This window comes from Cydia amplana, chromosome 20 (genome assembly GCF_948474715.1).
Source record: "Cydia amplana chromosome 20, ilCydAmpl1.1, whole genome shotgun sequence".
Taxonomy (NCBI): Eukaryota; Metazoa; Arthropoda; class Insecta; order Lepidoptera; family Tortricidae; genus Cydia; species Cydia amplana.
In genome coordinates this window covers 6,497,675-6,515,086 of record NC_086088.1, presented here as the reverse complement: position 1 = coordinate 6,515,086, position 17,412 = coordinate 6,497,675, and the positions used below count along the sequence as shown (strand labels likewise).

At 38.3% G+C, this 17,412-nt stretch overlaps 1 long non-coding RNA gene across 1 annotated transcript in view; it reads left to right on the top strand.

Moving 5' to 3' along the window:
• Positions 1 to 16,802, top strand: part of LOC134657595 (uncharacterized) — a 47,933-nt gene extending 31,131 nt beyond the window's left edge. The window contains exon 2 of the long non-coding RNA XR_010097625.1: positions 16,661 to 16,802. This is a non-coding gene — a long non-coding RNA (uncharacterized LOC134657595). The remainder of the gene's footprint in view (positions 1 to 16,660) is intronic.
• The last annotated feature ends 610 nt before the right edge of the window (positions 16,803 to 17,412 follow it).

Below are 17,412 nucleotides of genomic sequence, written 5' to 3'. Positions count from 1 at the left end.
TTGGTAAGTACGGTGAATGAATTAGCAAGAACTTGGTTTTATTGGAGTTGAGAACTATTCCATTGTCGTGAGACCACTTAATGACCGAGTTAATGTCTTGCTGAACTAGACGGAAAGTGTCCTCAAGGTCAGTGCCCGCTCGCAAGGCGCATAGGTCGTCTGCGAACATGTGCGCTGAGCAATGCTGCAGCACACCGCACAAGCTGTTAACGTGCATCAAGTAGCAGACAGGACCACAGCCCGAACCTTGAGGCACCCCACACTCCACGGCGCACTCACGACTATAGGAGTTCCCGACCCTGACCTTGTAGGAGCGCGAGGCGAGATAGTCGCGGAACCATGTGTTCAGCGGCTCGCTCACTCCGCACTCGTGCATGGCCTTCAATAAGGTGTTCGATTCTAAAGTATCGAACGCCTTTTTGAAATCAAAGAATACGGCTAATACAATTTTTTTATCATTTAGGTAGTTATTAATTTCATCTGTGAAATTTGACAATAAAGTTGAGGTACTTTTTCCTCTTTGAAAACCGTGTTGACTGGGAGTTAAAACATCATTTTTACTAAGATAGGTACTAAGCTGGTCGGTTATACATTTTTCCATAATTTTATCAATACTGGATAATATTGCAATGGGTCTATAATTAGAAAAAGATTTACGATCTCCTTTTTTGTAAATTGGACGAATTATAGCTTCTTTTAGCTTACTAGGGAATTTATGATGTTTGACAGATAAATTAATCAATCTGGCAAGAATAGGACTTATTTTGTCTGCGACGAGTTTTATGTCAGACATGCGTATCAGATCGCTGCCCGGAGATTTGTTTGCGTTCATGTTTTTGACAGCTTTTCTAACTTGGTGACTTTTCACGGGCTGCCATCTCATGCACACGTCTGACTTTTTAACATAATTATCCCTATCAATCCAGGTATCATTACACATATGTTTAATCTCTTTGATCTCGTCCGTATAAGTAGAGGCGAACTTATTACATATATATTTGTCATCTCCCATATCTTGCATGTTAGAGTGTATTATATCATCTAAATTTTTACTATTTTTTCCCAACAATATATTTATCCTTTCCCATATTTTCTTAATATTATGATTACACTCTATAATACACTTTTTATCGTAAAAATTTTTACTTTTATTTATGGCTTTAGTACATTTATTCCTATACCTAGTATAACTAAGTCGCTTTAGCATATTCTTTGGCTCATGGCACCATATGTGAAATAATCTATCCCTTTCTATTATCATATTCTTCAAATTATCGTTAATCCAGGGTTTATGATTTCTACTTGTGTTACACTTGACCGTTTTATTTACATAGCAATCGTTGTATATGTCATAAAATATTCGTGTTAATGCATTATACAATTCTACTGGGCAATTTAATGACATTAAGGCATCAAAATTAATGTCTAAAAGCATTTCTCTGACCTTGCGGTTGTCAAGGACACGTCGCGACTCAGCGCGGGCTAAATGTTTCCGTTTTGTGCCACCCGTACCACCGAGGGCGCCACTGCCGCGCGACACCGGCGATGCGCCGTTGCTATGGGCGCCGGCGCGGCCGGAATCGCTCGCCGGGGCGCGGTTCCACTGCACCACAGCTGACACAAAATAATGGTCCGATATTTTATGCTCTATAACAGCTGAGCTTATTAGTGCCGTGCCAACCGAGGTTCTAATGTAAATATGGTCTAAGCAGGATTCTACAATCTTATCAATAACTATTTCCTTACGTGTTACTATATTAATACATTTATTTAAACCAAATTCTGTCATAATAGTTTCATACTCTAGAACATATTTATTCTGTTTATTTAATAAGTTAATATTTATATCACCACAAAAAATGAGATTAGCGTTAGAGGGTACAGATTCTAAAAGTGGCCGAAGGTCTTCAAGGAATTCAATAATTTTATCTTGCTTACTTATTTTAGGTGGTCTGTAAACACATAACAAATACACCGTTTCATTATTAACATTTATGGTAATGGAAACGCACTCTGCTGATCGCAAGCTAGTGGCGGGGGTCTCGTGCGCGCTCGCCTGGATACCCTCCCGCGTGTAAACAAGAACCCCTCCCCCGCTGCGGTCAGTGCGGGTATAACTATGTAGATTGAAACCTTTTATGCTGTAAAAACTTAACAAAGAGAAATTAATATTAGGTTCAGTAATTACAAGAATATCGATGTGGTCAATGTTGTTATTTATAGTTAACAATAATTCTGCGAAGTTTTTCTTTAAAGAACGAATATTGACATGAAGTATGCATAAGCAGTTATTAAAACTATTTATAGAAGAAAACCAATAATTAAAATTATCATATTTAGCAGTATCTATTGAGTCATCACTAATTGACTCAATACTAGTGAGATCATTGAATGTTATTATTAAATTTAGCACATTACACCGCACGTAGGTAAACTCTTCACTTCACTTTGAGTAGGTCGTTGACCTCGCTCTCCGATCTCATCCAAAGGGTCTTGTCTCCTTCTGCCTTCTTAACTAGTACTTTACCGTTGGATATCCAAATGAATCTGTAGATTCCGTGCAAATTCTTTTTGGTAATCCAGAGTAAAGCTCGGGTCGGTTTGGGCAGGTCTTCATTTATGTAGATTTTATTCGTTTTAGTGCCGCCGGTCACCATGTTGCTCGTCACCTCCGCGACCTTGCGACGCTGCGACAGCCACGCATCACGGGAGCCGGCGCCGGAGGTCTTGAAGCCGACGATGATGGAGGCCGGTTTGTCGTCGCCTGGTTTTTTTGATGGTTTGCGACGGGCCCAGTCGATGTCTGCGATATTCACTTCGAGTATATCGCCCAATTTGGTTACAACACTCATCGCGCTTTCCTCCGACAGTTCTTCAAGGCCGACAATTTCAATATTCTGCTTGCGCGTGCTTTGCTCGAATTCGAACAGTTTTTGCTCGAGCGCCACATTCTGCTTTTCCAAATAAACACATTTGTTGTTTATCGTAGAAATATTCTTTTCTAGTGCGTGTATTTTCTCTTTAGACTTTGCGTGCTCGGATATCAGGGCATCGTATTTATCTTACTTCAAGAGAGCCGGAGATACGCAGCTCGTGTGGTTTGGCCTTAAGTGAAACATCATGTTCCGCCCACTGCCTCGCCCTAATCAGTTAGCTATGGACTTAATATAGGAAATCCAGTTACAGAACAATTAACCCAGGACTCGAGTTAACCCGTTATGCACCAATTGGATTAACGCAACACGCAGCTAATCTCTAAAGCCCTGTGTATGCAGCCAGCTATTTTAACGCAGGAACCAATATAATTTTGATCTACACATCGGTAATTGATAGCGGTAATTGGAGTTCAGATGTGTACTGGTTGGAACCTGAAATGATAGATAAACAATGGAATATGAAGAGATCCAGTCGGATTACGTAAACGCATTTTGTAATCCGTGTGACAATGGTTAACACTATTCAGACTAAATATCGTATCTCATAAGAGTGAGTGCGAGCTTAATTGACATCAAATAAATCCGTGTTTTACGATTTTAAACAAACATGAATTGTTAACTTCCTCCTTTTTTCGACATTTGACATAAATATTATTCAAAGTACTTATAAGATTTTTCTCGTTGAGCAGCCAAAACAAGGAGGAACTTTTTTTTTCTACTAACCGGCGAACCGCGACTTAAAATGGCACTAATGGCACTTCCGTAGCTCAATATCGTGCGTAACTCACGCACAACATCAAATTTTCCACCCTGCCTCATGCTTCACTTTGCTTTGGTCTCCCCTAATGGGTTAAATTTCATTTATTCTTATAAACTTCAGACCCCTAAGACACTGTAAGAGTAAGAGGGATGTATGTTTTATTACGTATCATCGTAATGTACGCATTTACGCTACCATTAAATATAACTTCGCCTTGGGCGCGTATTCACATTTTTACTTAAATAGGATACCTGTGCAATTTAAGCACGATATTCCAGTGTGCGAGCGAGATATTAGAGCACGTCTATAGCGAAGTTCTTCTTGTACTGTGGCAACCACATAATATATACGTTTTGAAAACCGCCTTAGCATATGATAATCAAATAAATTATTATTAAAATCCAGTGCCGGCGTGTTCGCTCATTTGTAACTTTACTCTAGAATGAGCGCAACTCAAGTAAAACATGATGCAAATTTGATACAGTTTAAGCTTCCGAACAAGCTTCTTTATATTTAAGATACATCGTAAAATTCCGTCGACAATTTTGATGTAAACCTCCATTACATACGCGCCGCTAAATCCATGTTTATGTTTATTCGAAAACGAGGCGTAAAATTCGAACAACATTCTATTCAATACATGAACTTGACTAGAAGCCCACATGACTAGAAGAAGGGATTAGGGACTTTAATGGATATAATTTAAAGTCGATTTTCCATTGGCAAATAATTTGGATAAGTCATTACGAAAGCAGATGAGTACAAAAGAGCGAGCGTGTTTTTGTATATCTTTTATATTGGGTTTATACAAAATGTCATCGTAGCTTCCAGGCATATTCGACTTCGTTCCTTTTTTACCTAGGTACTATATTTTACATGAATTAGTACCTAGAACCAGTTCAGGTCACCTATAGCCATAATTGAGAAAGCTTATAAACTAGCCTATAATAATAACACAAAGCATAATATTAGCACAAAGCCCCTTCATAAAATACAATTATTGAGTTCATTGAACTATTAGGAAGGAATTAATAATTGAGCAATTATTAATTTTTAGGAACTAGAAGAATATATATATATATATATATTTTATGCCACATATTTTATTTAATAATTCATATTACATGTCAAATCACAAACAAAAAAGAAAGTAAATTAAACCTATGCTAACACAAAACTAAAACTAAAAACTAAATATAAAAAACTTCCCCCAAATCACTCCCTAATTATGCCACTAATTAAATCAAACATGGCTTTACAAAAATACGATTCGTTTTTAGTTACTTCGGTACTAAACACTCGTAAAGTATCTATATTGAGAAGATATTAAAACATAACCTTATAAAATATAACCTTATACAAGTCCGCAGGGAAATATATTAGTTGAACGTGTATTCGATATTTCAAAGCGCATTGTTTGCGGAGTCTGCACAATGAATTATAAGCATCATCGATCATACCGGTCCGAAAATACCTTTTACAAACTCAATGGATACTCTGCTAATACTACCTTAGTAGAGTCAAGTAAGACTACCTTACATAGACTCCGCATTATTGACATAGATATCTAGGGACTGGCTTTACGGGCAATAATAATGAGGCATGACAGGGGCCAGTACAGCGGTGTGAAATCGCTACAACGCGATTGGTTGATGAGTTCGCATGACGCGCGCGATTGGTTGACGAGTGCGCATTACGCGCGCTATTGGTCGCAACTAGTCGCGTTAGACTGCACGATTGGCTGGAATTCGTGGGTAGCACCGCTGAACTAGTACGATGTTTAGTGCCCCATTAGCCCGTCCTTAGATATTAACGTCAATGCTCCGCATTATGTACCTGTGTAATAAAGCCTAGACGATGACTTGCGGATCTTGCGGTTACCGTTCGGATTCAGACTTTACCAGCATTACTGGAGCAGTAATGCAGCATTACTGCCGACTGCATTGCCACCCCATTACAACAGAAAACGTTAAATTTCTCGATAACATTACCTTTTCGACGTTTGCGTTGCTTGCGTTTAAGCACGTTATTCAAGAAGAAAAAAACCTAAGAATTGCAGTAATTAAAATCTAAACTAAATGTACTTACATCGTTTTCTGTTTTGTTTCCTTTTCTTATTGACAGCCAATTTATCTGAAAAAAATAAACATTATAATTAATCGATTACACCTAAAAGAAAAAAAAACATAATTTCCATATAAATATTAACGGCCATATACATATATTCTTTGAAGACTACTCGTCAAACACATAGGAATACCATACACAAAATAGTTGTCGACAAATAAACTTGACTATAAGAAGTCAATTGATAAAACAATCGTGTCCCATACAATAAAAAAAAACGTTAACGTCATACTAATTACGTAGTCTTTTTATTATTTTCAATCTTTACTTCTATAGTGCCTCAATTTACATAAAAAAAATATCCACAGAAACATTAAATGAAAGGAATACCCCAAGGACCTAATAAAGTCGGTGAAATAATCTCATTATTTTGTGACCTCCATTAAAGTTATGTTAAAAACGAAACACAGCTCCATTACTCGGCATAACTTACTTGTAATAGAATTTGGGCCCACTAATGTTTGCTTGAGCTATTTAAATCGCTGATTGGAATGCGAGGCAGGTTTGTTTTTCTTTAATGAGGTCACTTTTTATTCGTGCTCTGTACAAAACTTTACAAAGCCTGTACGGCTACCATCAGTTTGGCACTGACATAAACGCCATCGAGAACGTAATTTACTTTCTATGCATCTCGCTTGTACTCGCATATTAGTGCGAACGGGATGTATAGAAAGTAAATTATTACGTTCTCGATAGCGTATACTCATACCCATACTCATATTTTATTGATAATATAAATTAGAGGTCAGGCTTACATTACTAAACTACATTAAAGGTAGATTTATAAATATACAAGATTCATACATTTGAGAAAAAAATTAAAGTAAATTAACAAGTCAATTAACATTATTTGGTATAGGTAATTATTTATAAATATTTTGAGGTCAAATATTCTTCGACACTATAAAACGGCCGCTCAATAAGCCAGTTTTGACACTGTCAGTGACTCGTGGTACGGGCTCTGGAGCCCGATTCAGATTTAACAATTGTTTATGGTTTTGATACTACTTTGACGATCGTCTTGATGTTTTGAGCGCATCTTATGTACGAGTTTAATTGGGAAGAGTAAAAAAGTTTACAAGCATAATTACTTGTGTTTCATAAGATTATTGTATCAATCTTGAACTTTTTATGACTTAAAGCTATATAGTTCTATTTAAGCTCCATAATGCCTTTTAATATTTTTATGACATAGGTAAACACAGACAAGACATCGTCCAGACTGAGCATAGTAGCGCTACCCCCTCTGCCACAAATATACTTACGGTAGTTTTACTCCATTTTCGAGTCAAAGTGTCTTTGTGTGACGTCCGTGTCTTTGAACGGAGTCCAATCACGACACGGGACTCGCTCACCTCGTCCCCCGTACCCCAGTATTTTTGGCAGCAACGGTTTCATTAAATAATTGGTCTAAACTCCGTCTAGAGGATTTCTAGCCTATGTAGGTAAATGTGCCTCAATCGATTTTGTTTTTCATTGGTACTAATGTCATTTTATTCATCCTAATTATCGAAATCGAAAAATAATAGCCCTTAGCACGATGTGTCAAAACTCCATCATCATCATCGTGTTTACTAAACATAGGTATGTATGAATCACTGATGATATATTACCGCCATTTCACACATTCGAAGGGTTTTTAAATTACGACGAAACTCGCGTCTCAAATGCAAATGATATTGATTTAACTGTTGTTGTTTCCGAGTTTGAATCGCAATTCTAAAGGTTTTGATTGAAAAGTTACTACGCAATTAAATATGCCCAATGTTTTCGAAGGGTTTACTTCAATGTTTAGGCTCAAAGTTCGAGTTCGGTTACAAAACAAACAATGGTGTGTAATGGTAGTAAACACGAGAGATAAAGATGACACAATGACATACTGGTAGGGCTAATTGTAAGGCCTGAGTGGACGCTCGAAGCGGAGCGTTCGGCGGGGCGTGCAGCATGGCGTCGGGGTCACGAGTGATTTGAGCAGCGTGCACTAAGGCCGCTCCTATACGTCTGCATTTGTTTAACATGCACGCCGCACGCCCCGCCCCGCTGCACGCCCAACTCGAGCGTCCACTCAGGCCTTACATTTAAGATGATTGCCTCTTTATCGTCTGTCACCCATGCCTGTCACGTTCTAACAAGTATGTAATGCGATATAATCTGTTAACATAGTTTTATGTCATGACACATAGGTACTAATAACTTTTCCTGAATTATTTATCACCCTATCACGTCACAATATTTACTGTGCGCTGTTGCATTCATCCAGGCAAATAGACAAAATTGACAATGAAAGTGACCGCGCAGTGAGCACACAACGCTTTTTGAGCTAAAACCCGGACGTATTTGCGAGTATTTTTTGTTTACAAAAACATGATGGATGTCTGGGTAGAGCCCTTGCATGTACGAGTAGGTTATAATATATGGGCTTGTCTGAAAATATCAGTTCCAAATAGAAAACGATAACCATAGGGGTCATTTATAAAGACAAATAAAGGATAACTCACGTTAGACCGGGTCGTGTCCGGGCCAGAGCTTCCGGAGCTTCGTTTTATATGGAAAGCATCACGTCATCACCTGTCATCTGTCATAGAAAATTAAGCGCCGGAAGCTTCGACCCGGACACGGCCCGGTCTAACGTGAGTCTTTCTAAAGTATGGTGTTTTAAAGTTGGCTGAGCATATGTAGATGTTTTCTATGGAAGAACCAGCATTATTTACGCGATTTTGGGGTTAGTCATGGGACTAAAAGTTACTCATATCGACCTATAGATTCACTTAGCGAAATCTTACTATGGGTTGAAAAAACACCCTGTAACGCGTAAAGTCAAATTCGCTGGTGTAGGAATAACGCAAATGTAGAAAAGTTATAAAATTACATTTGTAGAAAGAGCGCTTTTCGGCAGCCTAGTAGAATTTTCCCCTCTATTTATTTCAGGATACACGAAACTCAGCGGTTAAGAGCCCATCAACGTGCACACTAGCGCCACTGCTAAATAATCGTGATTATTTAAATTCGAAAGTTATTGAAAAAAGGGGGCCGCTACGTACTGTATCATGTATTAAAGTACCTTTTGAATACACCAACTTAGTTTTGATGTTGCTGGATTCGTCAATTTATGCGTCCAAAGATAAAACGGCCGTTTTTGTTTTGAGTTCATAGATTGACGAATCTTGCAACGTAAAAATTAGTTTGATGTATTCAAAAGGTACATTAATATAAGATACGACGACTGACGACTGGTATGGCCTAGTGGGTAGTGACCCTGCCTGTTAAGCCGCGGTCCTGGGTTCGAATCCCAGTAAGGGCATTTATTTGTGTGACTAACACAGATATTTGTTCCTGAGTCTTGGGTGTTTTCTATGTAAAGTGACATTCAATAGAACTTGCTAACTATGTAAACAAACCGCCATACTAAAATTGACACTGAATGTCAAATTACTAGTAACTTTTGTTTACATAGTTAGCAAGTTCTATTGAATGACACTTTATTTATGTATTTGTATATTATATATATCGTTGTCTGAGTACCCACAACACAAGCCTTCTTGAGCTTACTGTGGGACTTAGTCAATCTGTGTGTTTGCGCCACGTATTAAATACTTAACCTATGAATTCTGACCTCCTTGTCGGGTTTTCAATATAGACGGCAAGGCGATAATAAAAAGAAAAAAAAATGACACATGCCACATCAATACATGTAAAAATAAAACTCGATTCAATATTGTGTGTTGAAGAAAATGAAACCAAAGGGATCCCTATAATTAAGTATACATACAACAAAATAAAGTGCCGCCGAATCAGTGGATACTGGAGACTCTATAAGGAGGAAAACGCAGAACCAGTGCATGTAAGTTTTTCCGCATCCCCATTTTTTGGCCTTTGAACCGGATTCCAAATTTACCTTAAAAAATATTACATAATAACCTTGTTGCTCACTGAATCGCGTAGGTACAAAATATAATTTCGGATTTCCTTTCGTTTTCTTAATTTTCAAAAAAATGTTCCCGTCATAATTCTATTTCAAAGTACGGTCAGTAAATTAATTTATTCTTATTGTCTGTTATTTTTATTTCATATTTCATTTACGCGTAGCGTGTGGGATTATTCATCACGCTACCTTATAAATGCGTTACAAATAAATTTCGTATTTTGTAACTGTCATATTGTGACATAATTTTCACGGAACATTTTTGCACACCATATTCGTTAAGTATATAATTTCAGTGTATTTTAAGTTACTAAATACACTCTACTAAACTGAAAGCTACGGGTAAATTATTCCTAAAAGCCTCAGTTTTTTCATAAACTGTAATTAACCTATTGCGAAGGTTACACTTGTATTAAGGTATTATACAAGCGTAACGTTCGTATTTACTTCATTTTCCTTCGACTTGCATTAAGGTATTATACAAGTTGAATATAATTTATAATTATTTGTGCATCTTAGCACAAATTGTTCATATTTTTTCGTGCTGTCATAGTAATAACTAGGTAACCATGGCAACGCGACTTAAGCTCGCGGAAGCAAAACGTGCTCAATGTTTCATGCGTTTACAAAATATTTATGACATGATTCCAAAGTTAAGCAGTGACAAGAAGGCTTTCTCGCAGTTCATCGCGCAAGCTCGATTGGTCGATCAACTGAGAAAAGAATTTATAGAGTTGATGGATGAAGTCAATCTTCTGAACTTGGAGTTGGACCCGGAGTACATCGTCAACTACAACGCAATGAATGCGTTTGAAGATCTCTACTGCGTAATAAAATGTCAAATTTCAAAAATTGATGCACCTGCTCCGAGCCCTTCGACATCCAGGGATTCGAGCCATTCATGTAAGGACGACTCCATTAAAATCCCTCGGATTGAACTTCCTTCTTTCGATGGAGATATTCAAAACTTCCCATTCTTTTATGAAACATTTAAGCGTGTCATACATGAGAATAAAAAACTTACGGATTCTGAGCGTGTTCATTATTTGTTTAGTCATTTGACAGGAAAGGCAAAGTCGATCTGTGCGGGAGTTATACCTGCCGCAGAAAATTACAACACAGTTTGGGAAGCATTGATCGCGAAATATGATGATAAACGCGCATTAGCTACGTCATATTTAAACCAGCTGTTTTCGATGAAACCTGTCAACATCAACGGTCCTTCGGCATCTAATTTAGAAAAAATAATTGATTCGTTTGCTGCTACTATTTCAGCAATAAGACAACTCAAGCTCGAAAACTTAAGTGACTTTATTTTCATTCACCTGGGTCTTAAGTTATTAGATTCAGATACCACAAAGAATTTCGAGATGTCTATTCGGAATTCTTCTACAATGCCTACATATGACGAATTCATTTGTTTCGTTAGGGAACAAGTGAAGATTTTATATCGGACATCGCAACGAACGCCAACTAAGGCTGAAAGCGGCTCCGCTGCCAACACTAGCAGCGTGCGAGCTCCCCTCCCTCGCACGCCCCAAGCGTATGTTAGCACGCAAGGGCATGACAACGGAAGTTCATGTGCTATGTGCAAGAGTAATGATCACTCGCAACTTTATAATTGCAATAATTTCATGAAACTCACGCCTAACGAAAAATTTAATTTCGTTAAGGAAACTCACGCGTGCACTAATTGTCTGAACACGCATCATACTGCATCGAAATGTTCCTCGAAGAAAACTTGTCGTAAATGTAAAGGCAAACATCATACAACGTTACACTTCGAAAACTCAAAACCTGCAATGAATAACAACGAGTCCAAGTCTTCATCTAAGGATGATAGTGAAGCTAGCACAAGTTCATCCGTAAAGGACAACGGTGCCTCTGTATGTACTCATTCGGCATCGGGACAGACTACATCACCCTTGACGGAAATTCTCGCCACTGCTCAGGTACTCGCTAGTGGGCGTAACGGCAAGGACAAGGTTTTGAGATGTCTGCTGGATCCAGGATCACAGAAACATTACGTTACATTGAAGTGCTGCAAGAATTTAGGTCTTCCTGTACACAGCAGCCCAGTGACGTCAATAAATGGATTAGGTGGAACAACGATAACACAACCCATCCGAGGAAATGTCAACTTAACATTTAGGTCAAGATATGATCCTAAACATCAATATACTATCGAAGCGCTTGTTTTAGATGAGATCACGCCTGATTTACCGACCTGTCATATTGATCAATCTGCAACTGATCTGTTTGATAATTTACATCTAGCAGATGACTCTTGGGCGATTCCAGGTGAAATTGACGTACTTCTTGGTGTTAAGTTATTCACCAAATTGTTAATGTCAGATAAAATTGAAAACGAGCCTGGTTTGCCTGACGCTTTAGAAACTACACTGGGGTACATCATACTAGGCGATGCTCCCGCAGTTAACGCTTCCTACTCAGCAGCTGGGTATTTTACTTCGGTTGATGTCGGAAATTTAATGCAAAAATTCTGGGAAATTGAAGATTTGGATGGAGGAGTGATTCATAGTCCAGACGAGAAAAAAGCTGAAGATATTTTCAAGAATACAATCAATCGTTTGGAAGACGGACGTTATGAAGTAGCACTTCCGTTTAAATTGGACCCAAGCAATTTAGGCGATTCTTACAAGACTGCTGAACGCAGATTTTTAGCGCTTGAAAGAAAATTCGTCAAGCAACCTGAATTAAAACCAGCTTATGATGAAGTTATCCGTGAACATATTGATAAAAAATATTTATCTGAGGTTCCAAATGATAAGTCAAATGATGCTTATCACATACCCCACCACGCAATTGTCAAAATTGACAGAATAACCACAAAGGTTAGAATTGTGCTGGACGCTAGTGCACAGACCACAAGCGGTTTATCGTTAAATGACATACTTCACGCAGGACCAAGTCTTCAAGCTGACTTGTTCTGCATTCTCCTAAACTTACGATTGTTTGGTATTGCTATCACATCTGATGTACGTCAAATGTATCTGTGTATTGACGTACGGGGGGAGGATCGTCCTTATCAGCGTATACTTTATAGGTTTAATCCTGAAGAAACTATAAAGGTATTTCAGTATAATAGGGTAGCCTTCGGTCTACGTAGCAGTCCTTTTCTGGCACTGCGAACTGTTAAACAGTTAGTAGCTGATGAAGGTGATAAATACCCACTCGCAAAGGAAATTGCATCTCGTGATATTTATATGGATGATGTAGCCAGTTCCGTTATTGATGAAGACCAAGCTATGCAAGCGACTAAACAACTGCTGGATTTGTTCTTGAAAGGTGGATTCCAACTGGCAAAGTGGTCGTCAAATTCTGCAGCTGTTCTGAAAGAAATACCGAAAGGACTACATTTATCCCAAAGTGTCACCTTCGACGATGATACAACGTTGAAGATTTTAGGTCTGCGTTGGTATCCTGGTGAAGATGTATTCAAGTTCCAGGTTAGTCCCGACGATCGACCGTGTAGTAAAAGAAACATTCTTTCATCGGTAGCTCGACTATTCGATGTTCTGGGCCTAGTTGCCCCTGTAATTGTGTTCGCTAAGCTTCTAATAAAGGAGTTATGGCTTTTGAAAATTGATTGGGACGAATTGCCGCCTGATCATATTGTACGCCAATGGCAACAGTTCCAAGGTGAACTACCGCTACTATCTAACATTAGCATTCCCAGACATATTGGTGTCATTGAAAACTGTTCATTAACTATAGTCGGCTTTTCAGATGCTAGTGAAAGAGCTTATGGTGGAGTGGTTTATGCCTACGTCACTTTTCCTAATGATGACCGAGGTGTCATTAATTTAATTTGCGCTAAATCTAAGATAGCGCCCGTGAAGGTTGTCAGCCTAGCAAGACTGGAATTATGCGCAGCATTGCTATTGTCACAACTTATAAAAAGGGTGGTTGATACCTACTCAACCAGATACCCAATCGACTCTGTGTTGGCCTTCTCCGATTCAACAGTGACACTTTGTTGGATTCATTCGTCGCCTCATCGATGGCAAACTTTTGTGGCCAATCGAATTACCAAGATCCAAGATAACTTATCAAGCGATCATTTTTATCATATTAAGGGAACAGAAAATCCAAGCGACTGCCTGTCTAGAGGCTTAACTCCAGCTCAACTGGTGATCCATCCTCTATGGCTATCAGGCCCTCCATGGATGAAACTCCCGAAAAACGAATGGCCGATTCAGGCGTTTATACCAGACGAAGTCAACGTTCCTGAAGAAAAAACGGTTTCTTTAGTGACTTGTGACAATTCGAACGACAACTTAATTTATGATTTGTCTAAACGGTTCTCGTCATGGGTTAAATATGTACGCACAGTTGCCTATATCTTAAAATTTATAAAACGATTACCTAAAGGCCCTATTAATGCTGATGACTTAACAGCAGCCGAATTAGAAATCGTACGAGCTCTACAAAGAGTTTATTTCAGTCAACATATTTTAGATATGACCCTGAAAAAAGGGTTTACAAAGGCTTTAGCAAGCCTGAAGCCATTTATTCAAGATGGAATCCTTCGCGTCGGAGGACGTCTCAGTAATTCTGATGAAGATTACGATTATAAACATCCTTTGTTATTGCCACGTCGTGATCACATCATTAACCTACTGGTCGATTATTATCATCGACACCATTTACATGCAGGACCTGAAACTCTTATATCTATTATACGACATCGATTCTGGATCATAGCAGCTCGATGTATTATTCGTCATCGCATTCATTTATGCAATTACTGCTTCCGGACCAAGCCAAAGGCTAACTCCCCAATGATGGCAGATTTACCAGCGTGCAGGGTAAATCAAGTTGAGAAAGCCTTTATACATACTGGCTGTGATTACGCTGGTCCGTTGTATTGTACACCTGTTCGACGAAGAGGCGTGAAGAGTCAAAAGGTTTATTTGTGCTTATTCACATGTCTCACAACGCGAGCAATTCATTTAGAACTTGCAACTGACTTAAGTACAGCAAGCTTTATGTCAGCATTTAAGCGGTTTTTATCCAGACGTGGTCCTGTAAAATATATGTACAGCGATAACGGAACCAACTTCCAGGGAGCCAATACATATTTGCAAGAACTTCATAATTTCCTTGCGAATGAGTATCGAGACGCTTGGGAAACTGAACTATCAGCCAATAAAATAATTTGGCGATTTATTCCCCCCAGTGCTCCACATTTTGGAGGATGTTGGGAAAGTAACGTTAAATGCGTCAAATCACATTTGTTTCGTACGATAGGTAAACAAATCTTGTCATTTCAGGAATTAATGACAATTCTATGTGAAATTGAGGCTTTATTAAATTCTAGACCGCTATCCGTGTTAAGCTCTGATCCAGCTGAACCTTCCGCATTGACGCCAGCTCATTTTCTTAATGTTACTCCATTGAAATATCTTCCAGCTGCGTCTGTTGCGGAGGTAACATCTGATCATCTTTTGCAAAGATATCAATTATTAGATCGCTTAACGCAATCATTTTGGAAGAGGTGGCGCGATGAGTATTTGCACACGTTGCAAACCAGACAAAAATGGAATACTCCTTCTCAGCCTATTAAGGAAGGAACTGTTGTAGTCATCCTTCAAGATAATGTTATGCCTCTACATTGGCCGTTAGGTCTTATAACTCAACTCTTTCCAGGCAAGGACGGTATTGCCAGAGTTGCTTTGGTTAAAACAAAATCAGGCACACTTAAAAGACCTTTGGTCAAATTATGTCCTTTGCCTTCTCAATAATATAATTTCATATTTCTATTAGTATTTAGTTATCTCTCTCAAGTTATGGAGGCTTCATATGTTTATGTCAATTTAGTTTTCTCTGAGCAATAAGGATGCTATTATGTAGTAAATGATTTATTTTAAATAACTTTTTGAAAGCTATTCCTTTCAAGGCCGGGGGAATGTTTGCGCCACGTATTAAATACTTAACCTATGAATTCTGACCTCCTTGTCGGGTTTTCAATATAGACGGCAAGGCGATAATAAAAAGAAAAAAAAATGACACATGCCACATCAATACATGTAAAAATAAAACTCGATTCAATATTGTGTGTTGAAGAAAATGAAACCAAAGGGATCCCTATAATTAAGTATACATACAACAAAATAAAGTGCCGCCGAATCAGTGGATACTGGAGACTCTATAAGGAGGAAAACGCAGAACCAGTGCATGTAAGTTTTTCCGCATCCCCACTGTGTAAGAATATATGTATGTCGTATAATATTTATTTATTTATTATTTATACAGTACGTAGCGTTTTCCTTTTTTCAATATCTTTCGTTAAATTTAAATAATCACGATTATTTAGCAGTGGCGCTAGTGTGCACGTTAATGGGCTCTTAATACCAGCTTGCCGCTTTTTTGACGGTCAGTGAGATTGGATTATCTGTGTTTGGCGGGAGGGTTGAGTTTTTGTAGCTTCAATGTAATTGGACGTACGTTAAGTTCGTTCGAATAGAAAACCTTATTCAATAAATAAATGTTCTTCTATTTATTGCGAAGCTGTTGAGTTAATAATAGCTGTAGCGAGAACGGATGAGTCGCAAAAGATTGATCAAACTTTATTACATGAATTAGGTAATTATGCATAGATAATATTGTTGATGTCGGTGCAGTGTGCAGAGGGCCCAAAAATACATTGTTATTTTTAGGGTTCCGTAGCCAAATGGCAAAAAACGGAACCCTTATGTATTCGTCATGTCTGTCTGTCTGTCTGTCCGTCTGTCCGTCCGTATGTCACAGCCACTTTTTTCCGAAACTATAAGAACTATACTGTTGAAACTTGGTAAGTAGATGTATTCTGTGAACCGCAGAATATTTTTTTCTATTTTCACACAAAAATAGAAAAAAAAACAATAATATTTGGGGGTTCCCCATACTTAGAACTAAAACTCAAAAAAAAAATTTTTTCATCAAACCCATACGTGTGAGGTGTCTATGGATAGGTCTTCAAAAATGATATTAAGGTTTCTAATATCATTTTTTTCTGAACTGAATAGTTTGCGCGAGAGACACTTCCAAAGTGGTAAAATGTGTCCCCCCCCCTGTAACTTCTAAAATAAGAGAATGATAAAACTAAAAAAATATATGATGTACATCACTATGCAAACTTCCACCGAAAATTGGTTTGAACGAGATCTAGTGAGTAGTTTTTTTTTTTTTAATACGTCATAAATCCCCTAAATACGGAACCCTTCATGAGCGAGCCCGACTCGCACTTGGCCGCTTTTTTCAAATTTGTGATCAAGCTCTCCAATCGAACCGGCGAACTGTTCGATTCCGATCTCTCACCCATTGGAAGGCTTGGTCACTTTTTCTTTAATATATGACATCCATTTCAGTTTATAGTCTTACACTGGTGCCCTAACATATCTAGACTCGCCGGAGCTCGCGACCAATCAGAACACGACCAGGTTTCTACAGGTGATTGATGAGCTACGTGTCAGTTACCAACAGGATGTCAAAGGTGTAGGAGTAATATAACAATTTTTCGAATATGGCTGTAATTTTATAAATTCACGGCTGTGTAGGCGGACGATGAATATTTTTTTACTGGTGTTGCCAAACTTGTTGAACGTTACAGGATAAAATTGGGTGTATTTTGCGCATTTTATTGTAACTAAAGTGATAGAACC